Genomic DNA, 23,829 nt, shown 5'->3' with positions numbered 1-23,829 from the left:
CATATAGCTTATAAACTTAAAAAAAAAAAAAAAAAAAAAAAAAAATAACTTACTGTATTTTTGGTGGGCGGTAATGTTCAGAATTAAAAAAAAATATATGTATATATTTCGTAATGGCAACACCAATAGAACACTGGTTCAAAATTAGCGTCAAGTCACTCTCTCTTGCTCGTAAAAGCTCCGCGCGGTAAGCTGCATTTTGTAGCCCGCTTTCGTCGAATATTTAATTTTCGTATTAGCTGTGTTTAAACTAGTCAAAAGTTGCTAGAAATAGATTCTGTGCCTTGAGATCAGAAGAAGAAGACACTGGAGCTGTGGTATATCAGGCGTGCAGGTAACCTTGGAGTATTGGTGAGTACGATCTGGTCTCTGAGGACCTCGCCGCCTGACACAGGAGCTACTACATCCTACAAGCCCAGGTTAGTTGCCTTCCCTCTGAATTTCAAGGTGTTTTTTCGAAGTAATCTCATAACTGTTTTTTCGTGTTCATAACCTTGTGTCGATCAAAATTAAAAAACCCAAAATTTACAGTCCGCTTAAACATTATCGCACAGTGATCATCATTTCGATATTTAATTATAAATTATAATCATACCATAAATGGGACATCAATATTAAATTACTTCTCTTAATTAAATAAATAATAAATTACCGTTTACAGCACGATCCAGGCTTAGATTATGCTCAGTATGACGACCTAGGGGAGTATGTAAAATTTTACACAAAATATGAAATCAATCAATCATGATTAAGAGAAATATCAATTCAGAACCAACGCACCGTTTGTATTGTCTTCGGTAATACTCCATTTTGCATTTACACGTCCTAGTCACGGCGCCTTGGCTAGATGCCGACGGGGAGCACCTTGGCCTGATGTATTTTGTAGTCGGCCCAAGAGGACGATAACGTGACGCAGGCTGGAGCACCCAGGAACATCCATGTAGACTCGCATGTCCATGTAGAAGGGTCCTCAAGGCCTCTCGATACACTGGTAGAATGGAGAACTTGTAATCCGCTGACAGATGTGCTCGTCGATTCTCCTCGCCCATGGACCGAGAATTTGAGAAATAAACAATTTAAATAATATAGTAAATAAAGGATTGCAATTACCTACAACGTCCGTTTATTTCAAATCCTATAGGTACTATTTATTTACGTTTATTTATATTAGGTGATATTACGATTAAAGTAACTACTTGATAAATTTATGGACGTTTGAATGAAACAACTTAACGCTACCTAAAACTTTATCGGACACATCTACAATTTAAGTAAACCACCGAAAACCATACATACACTACTCAGTTCTATAATCAAATTGAATGTAATAATTATGTCGTAACCATTATAAAAATCACGCAGATAAACAAATCACTAGTAGCACCAGAAGGCTGCAAGCATACTGCCGCTATTTATAGACTATCTACTTCTACCATATCTGTACACGTAACTATATAGACACCTACTCTACAACATATTACCAAATATAACACACACATGATTGCAATTTACTTCTACAAACCCTGGTAAATATTACAAAATCACGCGGGTAATCATATCGCTAGTAATACTAAAAAGGTTGCAAATACATGACCGGTTTTTATGATAGTACTATTCCTCTACAGCTTCTACGCGTATAAGGGACAGATTACTATAAACATACATACTTTGAGACTTACTTCCGTGAAACCAGTGCCTACGCCAAATCTTGGGATTAGTTGTCAAAGCGGACCCCAAGTTCCCATGAGCCGTAGCAAATGCCGAGATAACGCAAGGAGGATAATGATGACGTTTAAACTTACTCCGTGAAACTAGTGACTACGCCAAATCTTGGGATTAGTTGTCAAAGCGGACCCCAAGCTCCCATGAGCCGTGGCAAATGCCGAGATAACGCAAAGAGGATAATGATGACGTTGAAACTTACTTCCGTGAAACTAGTGCCTACGCCAAATCTTGGGATTAGTTGTCAAAGCGGACCCCAAGCTCCCATGAGCCGTGGCAAATGCCGAGATAACGCAAGGAGGATAATGATGACTTTGAGACTTACTTTCAACTCCGATTGTACGCACTAACCCAATAATACGTTCACTCTTCATAATCGTTCCCGAACTCCGTATATTATTTATAAATCGTCAAAACACAAACAAGTATCCGTTACACTGTTAAAAAATCAAACTAAACTGAGAATATTCACTTCGAACGTTATAGCATAGCTGGCAAACTAAAACAATCAACAAGATTTAATTTATTGCAAAATACAAGGTATAAGCTAACGTGACCTATGGAACTACCCGCCATTCATTCAAGACAAATATTACGTTCTGTTTTCACTACGCCCATTATGTTTTGTTTATGCTATGACGAACTATATCAAACCAAATACAATCCTACTAATAAATACGCGGTCACTATAACCTATGGATGTGCACAAAGTTGATTAACAACCAACAACTCAATATTTAAATTAACGTACCATGCCAGTGTTATCCAATGTCACGTCCACCTCGAAGTAGGTAGACTTACGTGGCTCCACTCGCCCACGTGAATGTAGAAGCCCCAACCATGTGCCGTCTATCTTTGACACAAGCTCTGTCCTAGTCTCCCTCACAAGGCGATAGCAATTAGATACTCGCGCCCATGTTAGGACTATATGACGTGTCTCGGTCAGCATGCCTTCAGGTTTAATAATACTGAATACTCACAGTAATCATGACGCTAATGATAAGTAGTCGTTGTGGAAGCTGCCTCGATAGCCACGCTGTCTTTGGAATTCCTCACGAAGATAATAGGTAGCACGTAGATATTTACGCCCATAGTTAACTATGTAACTTACATTTCAACCGACATGGCTGCAGACTATTCAACAGTGACCCAGATCTTACAGATGGTGTGCTGTAAAGGAAATAGATAAGGAACCTGAACACTCACAGTAACCCCGGCGGAACCAGTGAAACGTAGCTCTTTTGAAACCTCATGGCGGCATTATACTGTCTTTCGCGCCAACGCTCAGTTTGCCACGACATGCCGCATGCAATGTCTCGCCCATCACAGCCGTTGGTTTTCTTCATCCTTTGAATCTTCTGATGGCGGATGCTAGACCTCGTATCTGTGAACAAGCTTATTACACGTTTTCCTTACAAACTAACACTCACAGAATTCCCTACTGTCTCGACGCTCTGCCGACGGAAAAAGCCCCTAACTCCCCCGTGTCATCCATCTTATCACCTCGGTTGCTCCCCGTAGTTCCTACCAATTCCTAATAGGTCCTATCAAAATACCGCGTCCTGATTGGTTAATATCTTCGACGCTAACATATGATTGGTGGTTATAGTTCCCGCGCATTTTAATCGATCTCCCGGCATAACTTTAATAAGAAGGTCGGTAAAACAGAAATGTCCAATATTTTCAGATCAGTAATTATTTTGTTGAACAAAGATTAGATTAAATAATTTATTTTAAATGTTTACGTAAATTCCGCAGGGTAGCAAATAATGAATCAAAACGAATCGACCTAATAGTTCCCTACACCATTCATAGATGGCGTTCAATTGAGCGTCACGTCTACAATCCCAAGATAACGCGCGAAATTCAATATTGACAAGTTAAATTATCTAACTGAATTAAAACGTTAAATTATTGACTGTAGAGGTCGGTCTGTTACAATACGTATCGGAAAAATGAAGTGTTCGATATAAAATGAATAGCGAATGAAATCTTACATAACAGTGTATATAAATACCTGTCTTATGCTGAACATAATAACCTAACGACAAAATCAAAATTTAAAAAAAAATCCCCGACAGCGACATAGTAGACCGATTTCATGAAACATGGCTAAGAACACTCCCGACTAACTCAGCTTTCAGACAAAAAAAAAACTAAATCTAAATCGGTTCATCGGGAACTACGATGCCACAGACAGCCACACACACACAGATAGACAGACAGACAGACAGACAAGACAAACAAACAGACATACACGTCAAACTTATCCACCCAGTCGTTTTTTGCGTCGCGGGTTAAAAATACTGGTAGTAGAAAACGCCGTTACCAATCCGTAATTGAGTGCAGTTGAATAGTGCAAAACTGCACGAGGCCATGCGCTTGGCGAGGAACAGACGCCTATGGAGAGACCTAGTCTTCAACAGAATGACATGATGTCACGATCCTCAGCATTGAGGGAACGACTAAATAAAGAAGAAGAAGAATTGAGTAGTGAACCGTCCGTATATAATATTTCAAAAAGGATTTATTATTAATCAAAGACTACCCAGAGATTCTGCAAGACCACAGAGACAAAGCCGTCCTCGAAACGTAGATGGTCAATTTTAAAACGCAATGACACACGATTTATGTTTTGCTAAGTGATAATCAAACAACTGTAATGAACCGTGGACGTTAGCTGCCGCTCCGTTGGTGGAGAACGTGTTCATCTTGTAGATTGGTGGTTAAATTGTAACTTGACCATTTGGCGTTTAATCATTCTGCATGTCATGTTTAAAAGGTTAACAAGTTGCTACCGGAAAAGCACTAAAATATTTACAGAAAAGAATAATAATGAAAAATACAAATAAATAATTAATATATAATTTATTATGAATAATTTGAAAGCAATCCTCTTACAGTTTGCCTCCACTTAAGCAAATAACGCACGCACTCGGCTGTTAAAACTTGCGGTGCCGATGAATAATGCACGTTGTTTTAATTCGGAATCGCTCCTCCCCAGCTTTCCCGCGCGGGTTCATGCCTACCGCATGGATCTGGTTCACTTTTACCGCCAGCCCGCTTCCCAGAGAGCGCCTAGTAACTCTTTGACGCTCTTCCTTTGCGTAGACGCTCAGTAAGATGCGTTTGTAGAATATTTCCGAGGAAACTATAATTATGCACTTTATAAAAATGCCCCTATGACAGAAAAGAAACGGAACTGTGACAACAAATATGATCATAATCAAGATGTAGATATCTTTTCAAAAGGACTTATTTCTATAAATCAACAAGGTTTATTTCCCTAGGAAGACGCATAGGTAAAAATAACTCTGTTGACTTATAGAAAGAAGTCCTTTTGAAAAGACACTCCTCATATTTGATATTGACAAAATATCTTATCGCAGTAGTCTCTTTGAAACATTGTTTACTTGTAAACGACTGATATTTATACGAATAAGAAAATTCATGCCCTCCGCCCACAACAAAGCTGTAGCCCAGTCAATTGTAGGTACTGTACAGCCAATGCGTCAAAAACATTTAGCGTTATTATAGTTATTATCCATCGGTGATCCCAGAAAAATACGACCTCCGTCACTTTACTAGCAAGAGAATCGGTGAGCTCCAGACTCTTCACTTTCCATCAGGTGTGACTGGGGTCAAAAAAATCCACTCAATTGATTTGTATTTTCATAAAAGCCGCTCTAAATTGCGTCATACTCATAAAATAAATTTACATGAAATTAATCAAACATTTCAAAACTCCGCTCCGCTATGTAGCCACAGCTACTGCATGCAATTCATAGGTGTGTAAGCTCGTATCTCTAGCGACTGGAAGTGTGAATGGTTACGCTAAGGTAGACACAGTCACAGAATATTCGCTGCTGACTGTGGGCCTGAACGCGAACAGTGCGGTAGCCGCAGACCCTGCTATTAATATTTAATACAGCGCAGGCGACATTTTTGCAGAATAGATTGAAGACATGACACGCGCGGGTTATGTCGCGACACGTCTCGGCGTGTTTAATGACGTGTCGTGCCCCTTTTGAGGTTCAAAGTTACATTTCCATATGTTTAATCAGAATTGCTTCTAAGATTCATTGCTTCAATTGTAGAATTTGGAGAGCGATGTCTCAAAAGCTACCTCACACGCAGCACTTTACAGGAAGTAACAAATTTCTGTTTTACTTTTATTGGGCTTACTCATGGCCACAGAATAGCCGAGGCGAAGACGTAGCCTTCAAAGGAGCTCGACCAGAAGCTGCCTGTTCATCCTTGATGGGAGGGCCATGACATATTAAAGTTTCTCATTTTAGCCTCTATGCATTCTTCAGGTTTCATTATCTGGTGTAACACTCTACATAAGCTGATGTACCAGTACCCACAAGCCCTTCTCACTATGAAAATATTTCGAACATTTCCATAAAGTCCATGTTATCATCCAAGTATAACGGAAACGGTATGCAGCCGCATTACATATTTATGGCGGTCCGGCCGGTATTCCGGTAATGGATAAAAAATCCGATTCTCTGAATATTTTTGGACTTTGCAAGGATTTTCAAGTAGATACACTACGATTTTTATAGGTACCGTTGGAAGAGACCACATAAGAAATAATAAATTAGTATGGTGCAGGTCAGACAACCAAAATGTACGGACGTTTCTTTTCTTTTATTACAAATGGGTTTACTCTTGGCCACAGACTAGCCAAAGGCAAAGACGTGGCCAACGATGCCCAGAAGATGCCAGATTAGAACCATAATAAAAAAGCTCAGTATGACCTATATCCATGTGGTATTTAGGCCTTCAATGTCTTGTGTAAAATCCTCTTCATCTTCATCTTACATTCTTCTTAAAAAAATCTTATAGTTACATTAAACTCAGCCCATTAACACAGAGCTGACACTCAAAACGCATCCAGACTGACTGACTGACTGACATCATAAATATTACAGTCCCGCCCCAGTTTCCCCTAAATAGGTTACTGCGCCCTTTCACCCCAAGTCCTCAGTACACCTGTGCTAGTTTTTGAATAAGGATCCCCTTTTTCCACCCATCAATTTCAAAAAGGCTTAAAAAGTATGTAAAACTTAGGCACTTATGACCTTTTGTAAGATGCTGGATGTTTTACACTGCTAATTGGAATAGGTCGTAAGTAAGTATGGATTATGAAGACGTATAGGTTTCTTTGCCGTGTTTGCAGGTTGTGCTGGGACTGACGTAATTTAAGTGGGTATTTAGACACTTGGTACAGTTTGAACTTCACTTTTAAGTTTGTTGTAATGGGTACTTTTCAGTTGTTAATTGGCTTGGGTTAAACTCTAGACACTTGAAATCACGACATTACCAACTAAGCTACCGAAGCTTACCTGATAGAGATTGCATTGTATGTTAGCGTGATTGTATGTATGCTTAAATATAGAAGCTAAAAAATTGTTATTGAGATAAACATAGCATAGCTTACGCTGCATCAAAAACTTCTCAGTCAATATCAACTCGCAGCTTTCCAATTAAGTTGCAAAGTTCTATCAAAGTAAAACTAAAGCACAGACATTGTGCAGAACTGCATCTGTCTGTACTTGTAGTTTATTAAGTTTGTCTACGTAGTGCATTTCTAGGATAACATCAGGCGTAACAGACATAAGACCTAGTTAATAGTTTTCTGGGTGCCCTGAAAACCAGTGCCGCGTCTATTAGACACGGTATTCGCTGAGTGGCATCCTATTTGGTGTACTAGTTATTAAGAATGATGTACTTGTTTTTATTATGTATCTGTATGCCAAATAAATATTTTCTATTCTATAACAGTTGCCATACGTCAGGATCTCTCCTTAGTGTGAGGCTGGAGTGCACGCTTACATTGGGCGAGCAGCGGGACTTTTTTCGTGCAATGACCCTGCAGGAAATATCAGGATTTTATGATGATTATTTGCGAGTTTTTTCCGGTTATTGCCTATAACATGTGTTCTGCTTATGGCATAAGCCGTGACTGCCGTGAGTATTAGTAACAAACAGTACCGTTAATTTTAATTTGGACTACGTTGATAAAAATAGATATTTTTTATTTATTTTGCTTTTTACTTTTATTTTGTATGTATTTTTCGTCAAATAAGTCTACGAATAATCAATCTTCAGAGAAATAGTCAAGATGTATGCGATAGCTAGGAGGCTAACGAGCAGACAGGTCGCCTGATGGTAAGCGATCACTGTCGCCAATGGACACCCGAAACGCCAGAAGGGTTGGAGATGTGTTGCCGGCCTTATTTGATAAATTGTAGGGAGACCAGTTATTGGCTTCATTTTGGTATCCTAGTCTTAAGCCTATCTTTTTTCTAATAAAATAAAAATAAAATTCAACTATTCAAATCAAATTCAACAAAATATCCAAAAGAAGAAGGCTAGATCACGACAATTTATGACGATGCGTTTCCATGATGCAAAAACCTAAACCTGCAAGCGACAAACAGAATCGAAAGCGTCGGCAGGCAACATTTGTTGTCGAGTTGTCGCTTTGTCAGTCGCAATTTTGTCGCTTTTCACTCCCGTGCAATGCACAGTTTTCTAGAATTCGGTAGAAATTGATTCTATGGTCTGAATACATAATGGTGTTAAATATTTGTTGACAGTATAATTATGATGATTAAAATGTAGTGAATAAGATTCTATATAGGTGCATTCCAAGAGAATGTATCGTAATCGCTATTATCATGTTTTAAAAATACAATTTGTACAAATACGATAGAAAAATAGGTAAGGTACAGCGGGGCAAATCTCGACTCGGTGGCCAATGTAACTGGTCAATTTTTTCCAAGTTTTACAATTATTAAATAGATTGTCCACCGGTTATATATGGTAGGCGTGTTTAGTGAATACATGTAGAACTCAACATCATAGTTGTAATAAAGGAAAAAATGGATCAGTTACGATTGCCCCCAGTCGAGATGTGTTCCGCTGTACCTTACATTTTTTTTCGAGTGTGCGGAACTGTCCAAATTATTCGAATACTAAATGAAAACATTGGGCTGACATTTTCTATAATACTTATATGTTTTACACATAAAGTCTCAAACACAAATTCCATTATTCAGAGTCGAGTCTTCACACGTCTTTGGAAAGTCATGATCGGCAACGATTATTCATAAATGCAAAATGCAAATGTGTTTTAGTCCCCCGGGACCGAACGCCGATATCCGGGATTATTGAATATTTTCCTACGTATAAGTACGAGTACATTGTATCGCAGTTGGGAAATATGTTACAGAATGGAGAGAAATCATATAACTAGTATAAATAAGTAAATTTGAAAAATTAACCCAAGATTTACTTGTGAGCAGCACAGGAGTACCTACACTTGATGTCCGCGAGATTATTAAGAATCCATAAACCTAGGTACCACTAACTCGAGAGTTTACAGTGTGCTAATAAATAATTTCTTCATAATAAATGTAAAAAAAAAAATACTTTTTAAAATACACACATACAGACATTATTGGGAGACACAATTATTTTTATTTAGAATTTATTATGTAATTTTTGACGATCATGATGAGAAGATAAACATAACTTTGACATGTAGCAAATTTATAGTGTAATTTTTATCATGAAATAAAGAAATCTAAATCTATCTAAATCAATTACGGCTGTATCCCATGAAGGGGTAGAAAGAGCACATGAAACCACTTTCAGTACCAATCTTGGCAAATACGAGGTTCAAAGAAAACGAAATTGTGACATTGCAGTGACAGGTTGCCAGCACAGAACCACATTTCGGACACTGGCGAATTGGCGATCAAATATATGAAAGAGGCGCGTTCCTAGCACACATTCTAAGCTCGTGTAGGTGAACGCGTACCATGCTTGTATGAGTGAGATATGACAGGTCGGCTATTCGCGTTTTTGACAGGCGGTAACTCTGAGGTAACCGAGAGGGGGTGAACCCATAGCCCAAAGTTTATTCTACAACACTCACGAGAAGAAAGGGGTGAAATAAAAAAAGAAAATGGTGATTCTCTATTTTGCGAAATCGGCGTCGTCGTATAGCCAAGCAAGACGGAAGAAATAATTAAAAATATTTTAAACCGATACAAAACTTAAGCTCTGTGCAAAAACCCAACCTCAGTGTATTCTATTTCAAATGCAATATTATGAACCGACACCGACATCCTTCAAATAAGCTTTAAAGCAAATCCTCACAAACCTTCTCTCGCCCAAGCGCCTGTCTATCACATTCATAATACCAACCTTATACTTCAATAATAAAATATATTTTGCGATAGCAGTGATAGGGTAGATGGGACTTAAGTGGGAGCAAGACAGCTATTTTGCGAGACGCTCTCTCTCGCAATTTATAATGCCTCGAAGATTATCCGCGTCTACTAAAACGTAGGAATCTGGAGCCAATTCAGTTTAAAAAGTTTTTTTTTATTATATGAATTTATACCACTAAGATGTAATGAAAATCTCAATAGAATTCGATCTAGTTAGGTAGGTCAATCCGGAAAAAAAAATCTTTTTTATTTCAAGTCTTTGAAATCACGTCTCTGGAAGCCTAATAGTGGCATCGATTTGTAGATGTTTCTGCCGTGAAAACTGACCAAAATCCCTTAGGTACTTGCCAAATTTTCGCAATAAAAAATATGAAATGCATTCCATAAAAAATACACCGGTTCAATGAAACAATTTCCAAAAAACACGACACAATAACTTCAGCAAAAAATCCTTTAATCCTGAATATGGACAGTTTAATAAAAATTACGCGCATAGCGAGCCTCCATTTTTTAATATCGCCAATTATGGCGCACGCGCCGCCATTATTAAAAAATAACTTTCAGACTTGCGATTTTACCGGTATTTTGGCAGGAAAGGTGAGGGATTGCATGATGGATCACAAAAAAATAAAGGGAATCTTTCCTATGTACGAAAGTACAGTGAACCAATCGGAACCCTAGGTCACTGTAGAACTATGTCATAGTGACGTTATAAATCAGATTGTAAGAAACATCTTACTGCTTGTCATTTTGACATGGTTGTAGAGTGGCCTAGGGTTCCAATTGGTTGACTGTACGTTAGAAGAAGATTGTAATGTACGATTTTCGATACACTGAAAAGCTGCCTTTCCACTCGAGGCGGATAAGCGAAGGTAGTAGAAAGTATAGAAATCAATCATTCCATACTAATATTAGAGGTATAAATGGGAAAGTTGATGTTCCTGTTTGTTTGTCCGTCCGTCACGGCAAAACGGAGCGACGAATTGGCGTGATTTTTTAAGTGGAGATAGTAGAAGGGATGGAAAGTGACATAGGCTTCTTTTTGTCTCTTTCTAACGCGAGCGAAGCCGCGGGCAAAAGCTAGTAACTAATAAATGGCATTGGATCTCTTCCCGGGGATCCAATGATCAATTTTATCCCCAAGTATATTGTCTTCTTTAATCAATCAGTCAAGACACAGTAAACTATAGGTAATATTTCCCTATCTATCTCAACACTTGAAAATTACAATAGTTTTTTTTAAATAAATGCATTTCAATGAAATCAAACAGGTAAGCAAGAATTTGAAATGTCAAATATTAAAAACATTATTGGTACATTCGGTAGGGACAGTTTGAGAGAAGATGAAGGATGTCGAACTTAAAGATGTCCTTCTGTTCTGCAGGAAAACGAGAAGATTTGAGGAGAGAAGTGTGGGAGGGCAGCCGGGACAGTAATCTGCAGCTCCAAATCCGGGGAATTGGCTTGAATGAACGCATCATATGATCGGCAGCCCGCTGTTTCGGTCAGGCGTCCCTACACTACATCTACATAAACATTAGTGAAGAATAACTTATCTAAATATATAAAAGAAGAAAGTGACTGACTGACTGACTGACTCATATATCAACGCACAGCTGAAACTGCTAGACATTTCAAATTTGGCTCGTAGGAACCTTATTACATGTAGAGGAGCACTAAGGATTTTTCAAAATTCATCTCCTAAGGGGGTGAAATGGGGGTCCAAAACTTTGTATGGAAAAACAAAATTAGATTAGTACGCGGGCCAAAGCCGCGGGAAAAAGTACAGAATAAACTTTAATAGCATGATTGACTTTGCACTTATGCGGGCCAATTTCCCACGAAAACTAGGTGATAGTAAAGAAAGTGCCAATCGAATGTGCCGCTATCACGACTATCACGACCCCTCGTAATCTTTCAAGCAATAAACTGAGAAACTAAAGATCATCTCCCATAAGACACAGCATTGAGAGATACTATTCTTATAGATCTATCACGACGGATTGTCTGAAAAAACGTTATTTTCACTTCTAACGCCGCTCGTGAAGTAGGTTCTGTAGTTCCGTGTAAGAGATAAAATTGATTGAGCTATAACATATTACGTCTTTTTGGCAAAGCAATGAAGTCCATAACCTAACCACAAAATTAAAATTTTGAAAAAAAAACCCCGACCGCGACATAGTGGACCGATTTTCATGAAACATGGCAAAGAACACTCCCGATTAACTAAGCTTTAAAAAAAAACTAAATCGAAATCGGTTCATCCGTTCGGGAGCTACGATGAATGCACATCTTGTCCTCCCAGAACCACAAACCATCGTAAAAGTTTCATCTAATGTAAGTAAGTGTAAGTGATCTGTGCCATCAATAGACATTTACACGTCGTAAGACCGGATCGACGATTAGATTGTCGTCACCTGTAAATAGCGAGATAGTTCCCCAATCGAATTGTCTACGGCGATATTATATTTCGAGCGAGTGTCAAAGTCGAAAAGAGGTGCTTTTTGGAAGGGGGTTATTATATTTCGCGACAGGGGCGCCTTTTAGTTGGCTTTTTACGAGATTGATCGGGTTAAGGGGGAGAAAATGGGAAATAGTGGAAGTATGATACGGGCGATGATACATGATTTTTATTTGAATATCAAGTTATTTATTGCATTTATCGATAACCCCGGAGCGTAGATAGTCTAAATAAATTTTAAGTAATAGTCTATTTCAATCAATTTGAGCTAAAACTTATCTTTTTCATTAATGCTGTTCATCTGTTATATAATTATGGCGGCGGTGGTGGCCGAGTAGATCTAAAGTCCGATGCTGTTTACACTATAGACAGAGTTCGCAGGTTCAAATCTTGGAGTTGTTAGGAATACTAGTGCCTTTTTTAAATTGTCATTATGGTAAATTACTGATGTTAAAGGTGTCCTTTTAAAACTTGGACTTATCGGGTATTACATGAAATGATTTCAATAGGTTAAAATGGACTTCAAAGCATGAAGATCCCAGTAAAGGGCAATCACGGAACCCTGGTATGCACAACAGTCTGCTCAGGCATAAAATTGTACCAAAACGTCTGGCTCAAAAAGCTCACAAAGCGCCCTCGACTCTAGAACGTTCTAGAACGTTTGACAGCCTCTGTTCAAAGGCTTCGGGTTTCGACTTTCATAGACAACATGATGTACGAGTAGATAACGCATTGTTATGTGCGAGGACTATGGAAAATGTAATTTTTTTTAGCTCTGCCGTAACAAAATATTTATGAAATCAGTCATTCTACTCGTTAAGTAGCAGTGACTTGCTTGTTGCATTGAGAAGCAAGATAAAATAAGAAGAACTGCCCGTAAACGTGATTACAATACTATTGAATGCTTATGATCGTTTGTCATCTTTGTCAATTGGGCCATTTTTTTTTTTCAAAGTTGTCCACCCCACTTTTTTTGGATTTGGAAATTTTTGTGTGGTTTCCACTCATAATCGCGAGCTCTTTCAATCCTAATAGGAAAAAAAAAGTGCCCCAAGGTTTTTTTTCCAATTCCGTTACCATTTTTCATACGTTTTGTATGGCGGTAACGAAATGGAGGGTTTGAAGAATGTATGGAAATCTTGGGACAATTTTTTTCTCCTATCAGGATCGAAAGACCTCGTATTGATTCTGAGTATGAATCGCGTAGAAAATACCCATGTTACAAAAAAATGGGTCGGACAACTTTGAAAAAAAAAAATGACCAATTGTCACTTGAGAATCTGATATTTTGTCATGTCGAATTTGTATTTGCCAGCCAAGCCACTTTACGAGTATGATTGCCAAGTCAGAGGTATTAGAAGCCCCAACAACTGCTCTATCTCGTGATACGTGATCTGTGGGCTAAGTGTACATTCCGAAGACATCTAATAGTGAAAACATTTACTTTCGGTCCTGTTTGAACAAGGGCCCAAATAGTTTCAGGTGACGTGTTGTTTTACCGATAAGGGCAAGTGTCAACATGGGGAAGGTGAAAACGTAGATATATAAACTATGATTCTGCCCGTTAGTTCGTTCTCAAGGGTATTTTAAACCAAAAAGCATCTTCAACACTTCAAGTTTGACCAAAAAATATTAACTTACAAGTATTAGAGAAAAATAAAATAAAATCTTTGTCATCCTTTCGCTACTTATTTAAATGATAAATATACTGAGAATTTTTCCGAATTCAATTGTTATAATATGCTAGGATAGATCATGAATTACAGCAATTGGCGTAATCGCATGTCGCTACACAGCAATAGATCAAAAGTGAATCATTGTCTGGCCACACGCCAAATGTATAATTAATGTCACTATACATTTGGTTATCATTTAGCGGTATGCAGTATGACATAAGTAATTATATTATAATTATGTCTATCAATTGAGTATGTATTCTGCTTAATAATTTGAAAGTCCGAACACACACGATACTTTCTTGCTTGCGAGCGGCCGGGAAGTTAGCGCGCATGATGATTGTTTTACATTTGTGAGTGTGCACGGAAAAACGTTCCACTTTGTCGATTGCTTTAAAGCCGCTTTGTCAGTTAATTCATATACAGATAAAAGTAAATCTCGCCTTAACGGTAATCGACAAAGTGGGACGTTTTACTAAACACACTCACATTTATACACAAATACTTTTAAACAATTTATAATTATGCGTATCATTTGAGTCTCTGTCTCTGTTCTATTAAGCATTGTATACCCTTTGAAAGTCCAATAATGAAACACACACGATACTTTCTTGCTTGTGAGCGGGCCGGAAAGTTGGCGCGCATAATGATCGTTTTAATTGCAAACTTGATCAAGTTCCGCCGACGCTGCCCGACTTAGCACAGACCACTTGCCACTAGAGCGAGCATGTGAGATGTTCACGTACTTCAACCAGGTGTTACTTGTAGGACTGCACGGCGTTGCACCACAAATGCAACGCGATACTCAACACGCGTGCAGTCTCTCTGTACAAGTTGCAGAATGTCTGTGTCGGCCCACAAGAGTATCTTGTGAAAACACCTTAGAAAAACACATATATTATGGAGGTTTAACCTCATAAATAACGATGATGTAGTTTTAAGGAAAGAACCCCGCAGCAAACATAGGGAAAAAGTGGTTTCAGTCAAATCGCAAGAAATTTTAGTATGATGTAGATTTAAGTCTCCTGATTATTTTTTTATAAGGGCACAACTCCCTCAGACTTATACTTTCAGAAATAATCAAGCACAGATGTCATATATACCATAGATCAAGCAAACGTATCTACTTAGCGTGTCAAATGAACTCAGTGAAATCCACTGAGTTGTCCGTCTTTAATCGCAGCTTGCAGCTTTCGGGCGTCAATTTTTGTAAGTTGAAGTCAATCAAAACATAAAAAATGCCTCGTTACGTGATATTCAATTACAACAACACAAAAATTATGAACAATCAAGAGCCTGAGACATATTTAAAATTACAGGCAAGAAACAACTTCAGTACAAAATTTGACACGCTCGGCCCCTATACAAATAGATGAACTTGTTTCTTCTATCTAGTTCTGTGTAATCAAGTATATATTTTTCTATTTACGCGACGTGTTTTTAGAAATCAATATATCTAAATGATATACCCACTGACAGTTACTGACGTTATAAAGTCAAATTCAGATGATTGCCACCCACCAGCTGTCAGTTATATTCGCGTTTATGCTCGTGTATTTTTTATGTAATTGGAGGCAAACGAGCAGACGTATCGCCCATATTACTGATTCGTCGTAATGGTGACACTATTACCGGATGAATTATAGCAGTTAGCCGTGGTGGATATGGTTAATTAAAATGTGCTTATAATTAAGTACGTAATTATCGAAAATAATAAATCATCTTTATAATGTAGCTGTCTGTCACATTGACTTTCATTTTATCAGTTATCTATGTTACGAACTCTATGCAAAACAGAGCAAAGAGGAGGAATTACGTAAAATAGGTAATGTACATATATTAATGGTAATGTAAATTAATTATTTTCGAAAGTATAAGTCTGAGAGAGTTGTGCCCTTATAAAAAAATAATCAGCAGACTTAAGAGGATACGGTAGCGAAAATGCTAAAATGGAAAGGAGTCCCCCTTTCAACTTGGGAATTTTAGTTAAATATACAACTGTTATTAACTAGATTTATCGAAAAAAAATTGTTCATTAAGAACAACTCAGTCAAAAGATATTTCAAAAAAATCTTTAAAATCGAGGTTCCGCTCTCGACTCTTTCCTCCTTCAAAACTTAATCAATCGGAACGAAATTTGAGAATCTGAATAACAATGAAATAATCTATGTCGGACCGTTTAGCTTTTTTGGTTAATTGTTACCAATCTTGAGTATCACACCTTTTTTTGCGCCACAATGAAAAAGGCCGTTTTTGGAAAATTTTGATTGGCTCTAGAATCTTTAAAAAGCAGAATATCAAAAAAATCAAAACGGTCCGACATAGATAAAAATAATAACAATTTGTGTTGAAAAAAATCATTGCTCTATCTTCAAAAACCAGGGAGGAAATAGTCGAGAGCGTTTGTATGGAGAATTGACCCCTACCGTATCGTCTTAATTCTACATACTTCTACATACTTTCTTATGATGATACTAAAATTTCATGCGATTTGACTGAAACCACTTTTTCCCTATGTTTGCTGCGGGTTTCTTTTAACACAACTGTCAAATAAAATAAAAAAATCACTCGCTTCATCAGACAGTCAGTTTCAGTTAACCCTCCTGTAACAATTTTTTTTTGTATAGATTTTACCTGTTGTAAACTTTAATTCCAACTATTTCGAGCTGGCGTAAGATTTGTAACGAATAATTAACATTAAAAAAAATATATATATATATATGTCGGATCGTGGGCGTATCATACCAGAACCGTTGTCAGGACCCGTTGTAGTTGTTTATGAGAGCTTTTCAATGAAATACCATGTCCATACCACAGAATTTACTTCACAAAATCGATTACACATTAAAACACGTTATAGATTACATCCCGCCTATTATTTCGAGCAAACTGCCGGATTAGACCGAAGAACCTCCAACAACGCCAGCACTCCTCAACCATTTTTGCCTGCAGCTCGATCGGCAGCCTCCAATCATCTGTTCATCATCTGTTTTTCGATTCTGTTCTTTTAGACAATAGCGTCCTCTCTGGCGTTTTGGCAGAACTCAGTCGAATACCAGCCAGGTTGTACAAAGTTGTAAACCCTTGTTTGCTCTATTTGTCAAATATAGCGTCATAAAACGTGTCTCAAACCACATTTTAGTCATTCTCCGACATATATATATACAAGGTGCTCGCGAGGAACCCATATAACTTTAACGGCATATTCTTGGTCACATTTTAAGACTAAAATGTCATATTATGAACTTTTCTAGATTCGTCTAGTTTCAGAGTTACCTGTTGCCTGTTGCCTGTGTGGTGACGGGTTAAGAATTTCACCACCCCCTTTCTTCCCGTGGGTGTCGTAGAAGGCGACTATGGGATATGGGTTAAATTGTGGCGTAGGCGAGAGGCTGGCAACCTGTCACTGCAATGTCGCAGTTTCGTTTTCTTTCAACCCCTTGTTTGCCAAGAGTGGCACTGAAGCTTAGTAGTTTCATGTGTTCTGCCTACCCCTTTATGGGATACAGGCGTGATTGTATGTTGATGTTCAGAGTTATTGCCAATAAAAAAAAAACATTTCCGTATTGTTACTCAGTAGAAAAGGTCTTCTTAACGGCGCTGATGCGCAATTTTGGAGCATAGTCTCCCAGTAGTCATTGATAGATGTCAAAATGTGACAAGAAAAACTTCCAAAAATGTGGTTTTTAGAAAAATAAATTAAGAAACTCATTTTAATTGCCAACTTTATGGATATGGAAAATTACTTTTAATGTGAAAATACGTCCAAAAAAGTAAAAAAGAAAACAAAAAAAAATTTAAAATCCATATAACATTTTTTCTTTCTTTTGGCCTCAGAAACGCGTGGTTCAAGTTATGCGGGTTCCTCGCGAGCACCTTGTATATGAACTCCCATCATGTGCTAAGGGTGCAGTGAACACATTTACGCGTGCGGTATGTAGATGAGGTGATCTATGGCTTAGCCTGATTGAGACGAGTTGGAAGCTCCTAAATTCAGATCTCAGTTTTGTGAAGTTCGGCTTAAAAGATAGTCTTTGCTTTAAATTTAAGGGTGGATTGTTTCAAACCGGAGTTCAGAGTTATTTAATACATCCGTAGCTAAATTTACAGACTTTGTTATACTGATTTGTACTTTCACGGTTTTTACTCGTGGTCTCGGAGAATAAGTAATTATGTATAATTTGTTATTGTGTATCTCTCATAGGTCTACAAAAAATCCGCTATAGCATATGACGCAAAAACGACGGTGTGTTAGAAGTTTGACGTGTCTGTCTGTCTGTCTGTCTGTGTGTTTGTTTGTTTGTCTGTCTGTCTGGCTGTGTGTATGTCTGTTTGTGGCGTCGTAGCTCCCGACAGGATGAATCTAAACGATTTAGTTTTTTTTTATTTGAAAGCTATAAGTTAGTCGTGTTCTTTCGTGTCGCGACGCAGAAATGCCATTCGGCTACGGGGCCTGATATTTTTGTTCATACTTATAAATGAACGCAACCGTCCAACGACCAACATGATCTATGTGGCCCCACTAAGTACGGAAAAGGGTTTAAAATGTCCAACACAAGACAAACTTTTAACCCTCCGTGTATCGTGTAAACTGAAAATCGCAACCTTCATTAAACAAAATTCGGCAAACCCTAAACCCTTAGGTAAGCCCGGGAAAAATGTCCGCGCGATAAATCGGGGAAGTTGGAAGGGTCGCGGATTACGTGCCCAGGGCTGGTGGGGATAATTACTGCGAGAATTACAAGCTTGAATAAATAACTATGTAAGTATAGCAAGTTTCTGTCAGAAACATTAAAAACCTCTCTTTTAATACTTAACGTCTATGGATAACCTTTCAGTGCTGTACCGTAGCCTATGATCGTCTTCAATTGCAGAGGTGTTACATACATCTTAAGTATTAACCGCGTTGCGCACTATACCATAGGTACCTCCAGTCCCCGGCCACAACACCGTACAAAAAAGAAAGACTTTTCGTACTATGCACAACCAACACCTAATCTATCCAATAATTCAAAAGACATTCGTGGCGACCACGAACCTCAAAACATAGACACATAACTAGGTTTTCTTAAAATCTAGTTAATAAGGTCACAGAGAGTCGATGGATGGGAGCGGACGAAGACCGTTCGTTGTGGATATCACTGGAAAAGGCCCATGTCCAAACGGGAAGTCTTTGAGATGATATTTATGACGATAATGCTGTTATCGTTAAGCTATCCAAGAAGCTTGCTTTAATAACAGAACTGATCAATATCTAGTAATAAATAATCAATGTAAATGGTCATAATGAACATCTCCATTAGATTTAACAGTAACAATCCATTGGCAGTGGCCACTCAAGTAACTAACTTGCCGAGCGTAATATTCAACTAAATCAGGATTCTACTATTCGTGTTCCGGATCTTAATTTATTGGCGGCACAGTGAAAAAAATATGAGTAAATCCTCCTAGTAATTAAAAGTGTTTGTCATTAGATAAAATTCTTTATATTTACGCTATTAACAAAAACTATTTTAATGAAAATTTAGCATGGTTTCAGTCTGCAATACATTTACCTCTTGAACCATTTTACTGTATCCATCCATATCTGTATCAGGAATATATGCACCAACATGATTTTTTTGTTTATTCCATGATTCATCATCTTCATCCTCCTTGCGTTATCCCGGCATTTGCCACGGCTCATGGGAGCGTGGGGTCCGCTTTGACAACTAATCCCAAGATTTGGCGTAGTTACTAGTTTTACGAAAGCGACTGCCATCTGACCTTCCAACCCCAAGGGTAACTATAAGTATAGTCCGAGTTCTTAACCAGATGTACAGTCCGGTCTGGCAGAAAGCATGAAACTTGGCATGTATATAGCTTATAGGTTTATAAGAAAATATGGAAGTAGAAACACGCCGAGGTGTCAATGTTTCCCTTACTGCTTTCTGCTTTCTGCCAGCAGGGAGTGTACTCTCATACTAATTAGCCGTTTCCGCCCCGCACTAGTAGGCCTTATTGGAATTATTCCGGTTTCCTCACGATGTTTTCCTTCACCGAAAAGCGACTGGCAAATATCAAATCACATTTCGCACATAAGTTCCGAAAAACTCAATGGTACGAGCCGGGGTTCGAACCCGCGATCTCCGCATTGAAAGTCGCACGCTCTTACCGCTAGGCCACCAGCGCTTTTCATCATGAAAGTTTATTCCATGATTGACTGGTAGAAAAATCATTTTGGCATTAAGTCCACTATTTGTATTTTTTATGTACTATACAAAAATGTTATACTTAGAGAACCATAAAAAGTGTTCAGTCTCTACTTGTTTCTCAAGCTTGAATATTACTTAAAAATCTTCTAACTTACTCAAAAAGCGACTGGAAAATTGACTGCACCGGCAACGTTATGTAAATTTTATAAATGTTATTAACAATCACTAGTAATTTGATCGAGATGAGATAGAGATGTATGGAAGAGGAAGACATGCCGACCTCAAGTGACTGGGATAAGGGCAAGAAAATGATGAATCAATAATAATCTGATCCAAGCCAAGATTGAAACGTTTCCTGTGCCACTCAATTTTTTTTAAATTATTATTTATTTGTAAAACGTACATAATCAAATAACTTACTTCTGCAGCTACACTATGGCCAAACTTACTCTGAGACAGTTCAATCTTCGGACCATAAACTAAGTTGGTCTATTCTATAACTTGGTCTAGACTAGATAGCCCGGTTTCTGAATAACTTTCCACTTTTAATCATTGCAGGTTTGAGGCTTCTCCGCTGGGGGCAATTATGGGACTTGGGTAACGTTGGCTGAAAACTAGGGACAGATTCGCTTGCTGATTCATAACATATAGACGGACTGCTACCCAACTGGAATTTTATTCGTGTTGGTGTGGTGAAAGTTTTTGTGTTTCACTCGGAGGAAAGTTGCACCTTTGTGCCTTGAAAGCCTCACAACGCTCAAGATTCCACTTCTCGAACTACTCGATACGCTCGCGGTTTGCTTATTGGATTCTTTCGTTCGCTCAGGTACACGTACGATTTAACAACACATCTTTGAATACACATTCTATAAAACTATGAAACTATTTATCGCACTAACCGAAGACAATATTATAATTTTTCTACAAGTATAGTCCAGTACAATGTACATAGCGAGGGTTTCCTGGTAAAACCCGATTAATCGAGATAATTTGTCCTTGAAATATCAACATTGTAGAAATTGCACATAGTTCGAATTTCAAAAACCAGTTTGTTCAACTTATCGGGTTTCACCAGTAAACAATCGATAGCCTGAATTACTTGACGATTTTAATTTTTTTCCTTTATTTTTAAACATTATAGTTTACTTTATTCATTTTTTCTAGAGATACTTAAAACGTGCCTTTGTCCTTGTTTACACCAACCGTGTATTATGCAACAATGCACTTTAGAACTGTGTCAAAGTAAAGCTGAAAGGCGACTTCTCTTCATACAATATTAAAGTTTTCGACGACAAAGTCATATCACACAGCGCTTTGCCGTGAATCGTGAATGATGTGTTTTTGAGGATAAATTTAGAAGACTGACGTAAAAGACGCATTAGGTTAAATAATTAAACTAATTAGATAGTCAGGTTTTTAAGAAACATATGAATAAGGACGGAACAATCAACATAGTCTTACAGTAAAGTTGTACTTTCTCAAGTGCGAAACGGTAAAAACTTAACGCCATTTTCAAATACTTCTCGAAAAGGAGAAATATCTTAGAAATCGGTATTCTTCTCCTAATTGTAAGTTACATGGAAAGTATGGATACGTTTCAAATATTTAATCATAATCACTTACTAATGATGCCAAAGTATTTTTCAGACCGGATCTTACCTGGAAAACAAATAGCCATTATTAGCATTAAACAGAACATTCGTTATTAAATATGTCAAAGAATAAATACAGGAAGCGTATTATCAAAACGTAGGTATATTTTGTCATGATTATCTTATTTTCAATAAAGACGTCATCTGCCAATCGCGCGTGAATCAGTTGTACTTTATTTGTACTAAGGACAAACTAAATATGTATTTGCAATATAAGGGACAGCTAAATGCCCTTACTAGGATTCGGACCGTACATGCTAATGCTAATTGTAGCATGGGAGACTAGGATAATGTTATATTGAGAAATATATTTTAGCTAAGCAAGGATATTATTTACAAGACATATCCATACTAATATTATAAATGGAAAAATGTGTGTGTCTGTTTGTTTGTCCGTCTTTCACGGCAAAACGGAGCGACGAATTGTCGTGATTTTTTAAGTGAAGATAGTTGAAGCGATGGAGAGTGACATAGGCTACTTTTTGTCTCTTTCTAACGCGAGCGAAGCCGCGGGCAAAAGCTAGTACTTTATATTTCCAGACGCCTCACAGGTAAATGAAGTACTTAATCCAGACATGGCATTCTCCGCAATTCAACAATAAACGCCATCTGAACGCAAAATCTGGTGTCAAATGCCGACGGTACGGCGCCGGGTCGCAGCACTGATATACGAATTCTTACCCCCTCACACCCAGGGATAGTGATGGGACGATACCGGGAATGTCCAGGGGGTTACCATGAAGTGCTTAAGCAGTTCAGTTTAGGTTGAGAGAAAGGGACGAAGCTATAGCAGTTCCATAGCTCCGTCCCTCCCTCTCAACCTAAACTGAACGGCTTTAGCACTTCATGGTAGCCCCCCAGGTCAATGACAGATGAGACGTCAAATGAGTCGCTTAGCTTCAACTTGACTGAATTAATGTTAATCTCTTATCATTCGATCGCTGATCGAGACTTTATAATGGGTCGTATACGAATTCTTATCCCCTCTCACCTCGAATCGAAATAGTGATGGGACTATACCAGGAATGTTTAAAGCTGGGACAGACAAAAAATCAAATGAGTCGCTTGACTTCAAAGTTGGGAAAATCAGCCTATCAGACTTTGAGATTTTAATTTAAAAAGGTACGGTCAACCAATTTGAATCCTAGGCCACTCTAGAACCCTGTCTCATTTAAACCATGTTCTATTTGCCATAAGAAGTCACATTGACGTTTACTGTGCCTTTGCACCTTTGAACCTTTGTTCTACAGTGGCCTAGATTCAAATTGGTTGACTGTACTAAATAGGTACTAATACCTACATAAAGACGGACGATACGTGTATTCGGAAAAGGATAAGCACTGTGAAACTGTGATTTTGGTCTCAAAATTGTAGAATCCGTAGCGGAAGTTCAATAACAATCAATTTAGTTAGAACCTTAAATTCAACAACTGCGAAGCGTAATCTGAAATATTGTTCGTGTTCGTGCATTTTAACGCAGACGAATGGATGACGGAAACAGAATAGGACAAATTTAGGAACTTAACAATAAACTTATATGAGACGACCCAAGACGATACCAACTAATTGCGTGACGCAAACTCATGCTTCAGATGAATCATTCGTGTCATAAAACTGGGAATTTTTAAGCAGTGGATCCTTTCTTGTGTACCTTACGACATCATCTATAGTAACAATATTCCCGGGAAATTTCCAGCACATCACTACACCCTCCCCCCTCTTAATGGCAGGTGCCTTCATTAAGCGTCGTGTGGTGCGGATACGAGCAAGAATGGAGTTCGCTGCATCGGTATGAATGCGTTAGTTTTTATGTCTAATTTATTGTTGAGTTATTATGAATCGTAAAAACGGAACATACGTTTTGATTTTAAGGAT

At 38.0% G+C, this 23,829-nt stretch overlaps 1 protein-coding gene across 3 annotated transcripts in view; it reads right to left on the bottom strand.

The window, feature by feature from the left end:
• LOC125228588 (dystrophin) overlaps window positions 1–23,829 on the bottom strand; it is a 701,009-nt gene that overhangs the window by 451,643 nt on the left and 225,537 nt on the right. The gene's annotated exons all lie outside the window — the stretch shown is intronic.

This window comes from Leguminivora glycinivorella, chromosome 1, assembly GCF_023078275.1.
Source record: "Leguminivora glycinivorella isolate SPB_JAAS2020 chromosome 1, LegGlyc_1.1, whole genome shotgun sequence".
Taxonomy (NCBI): domain Eukaryota; kingdom Metazoa; phylum Arthropoda; class Insecta; order Lepidoptera; family Tortricidae; genus Leguminivora; species Leguminivora glycinivorella.
The sequence above is the reverse complement of the archived record's forward strand: the minus strand, read 5'-3'. Positions and strand labels throughout refer to the sequence as shown.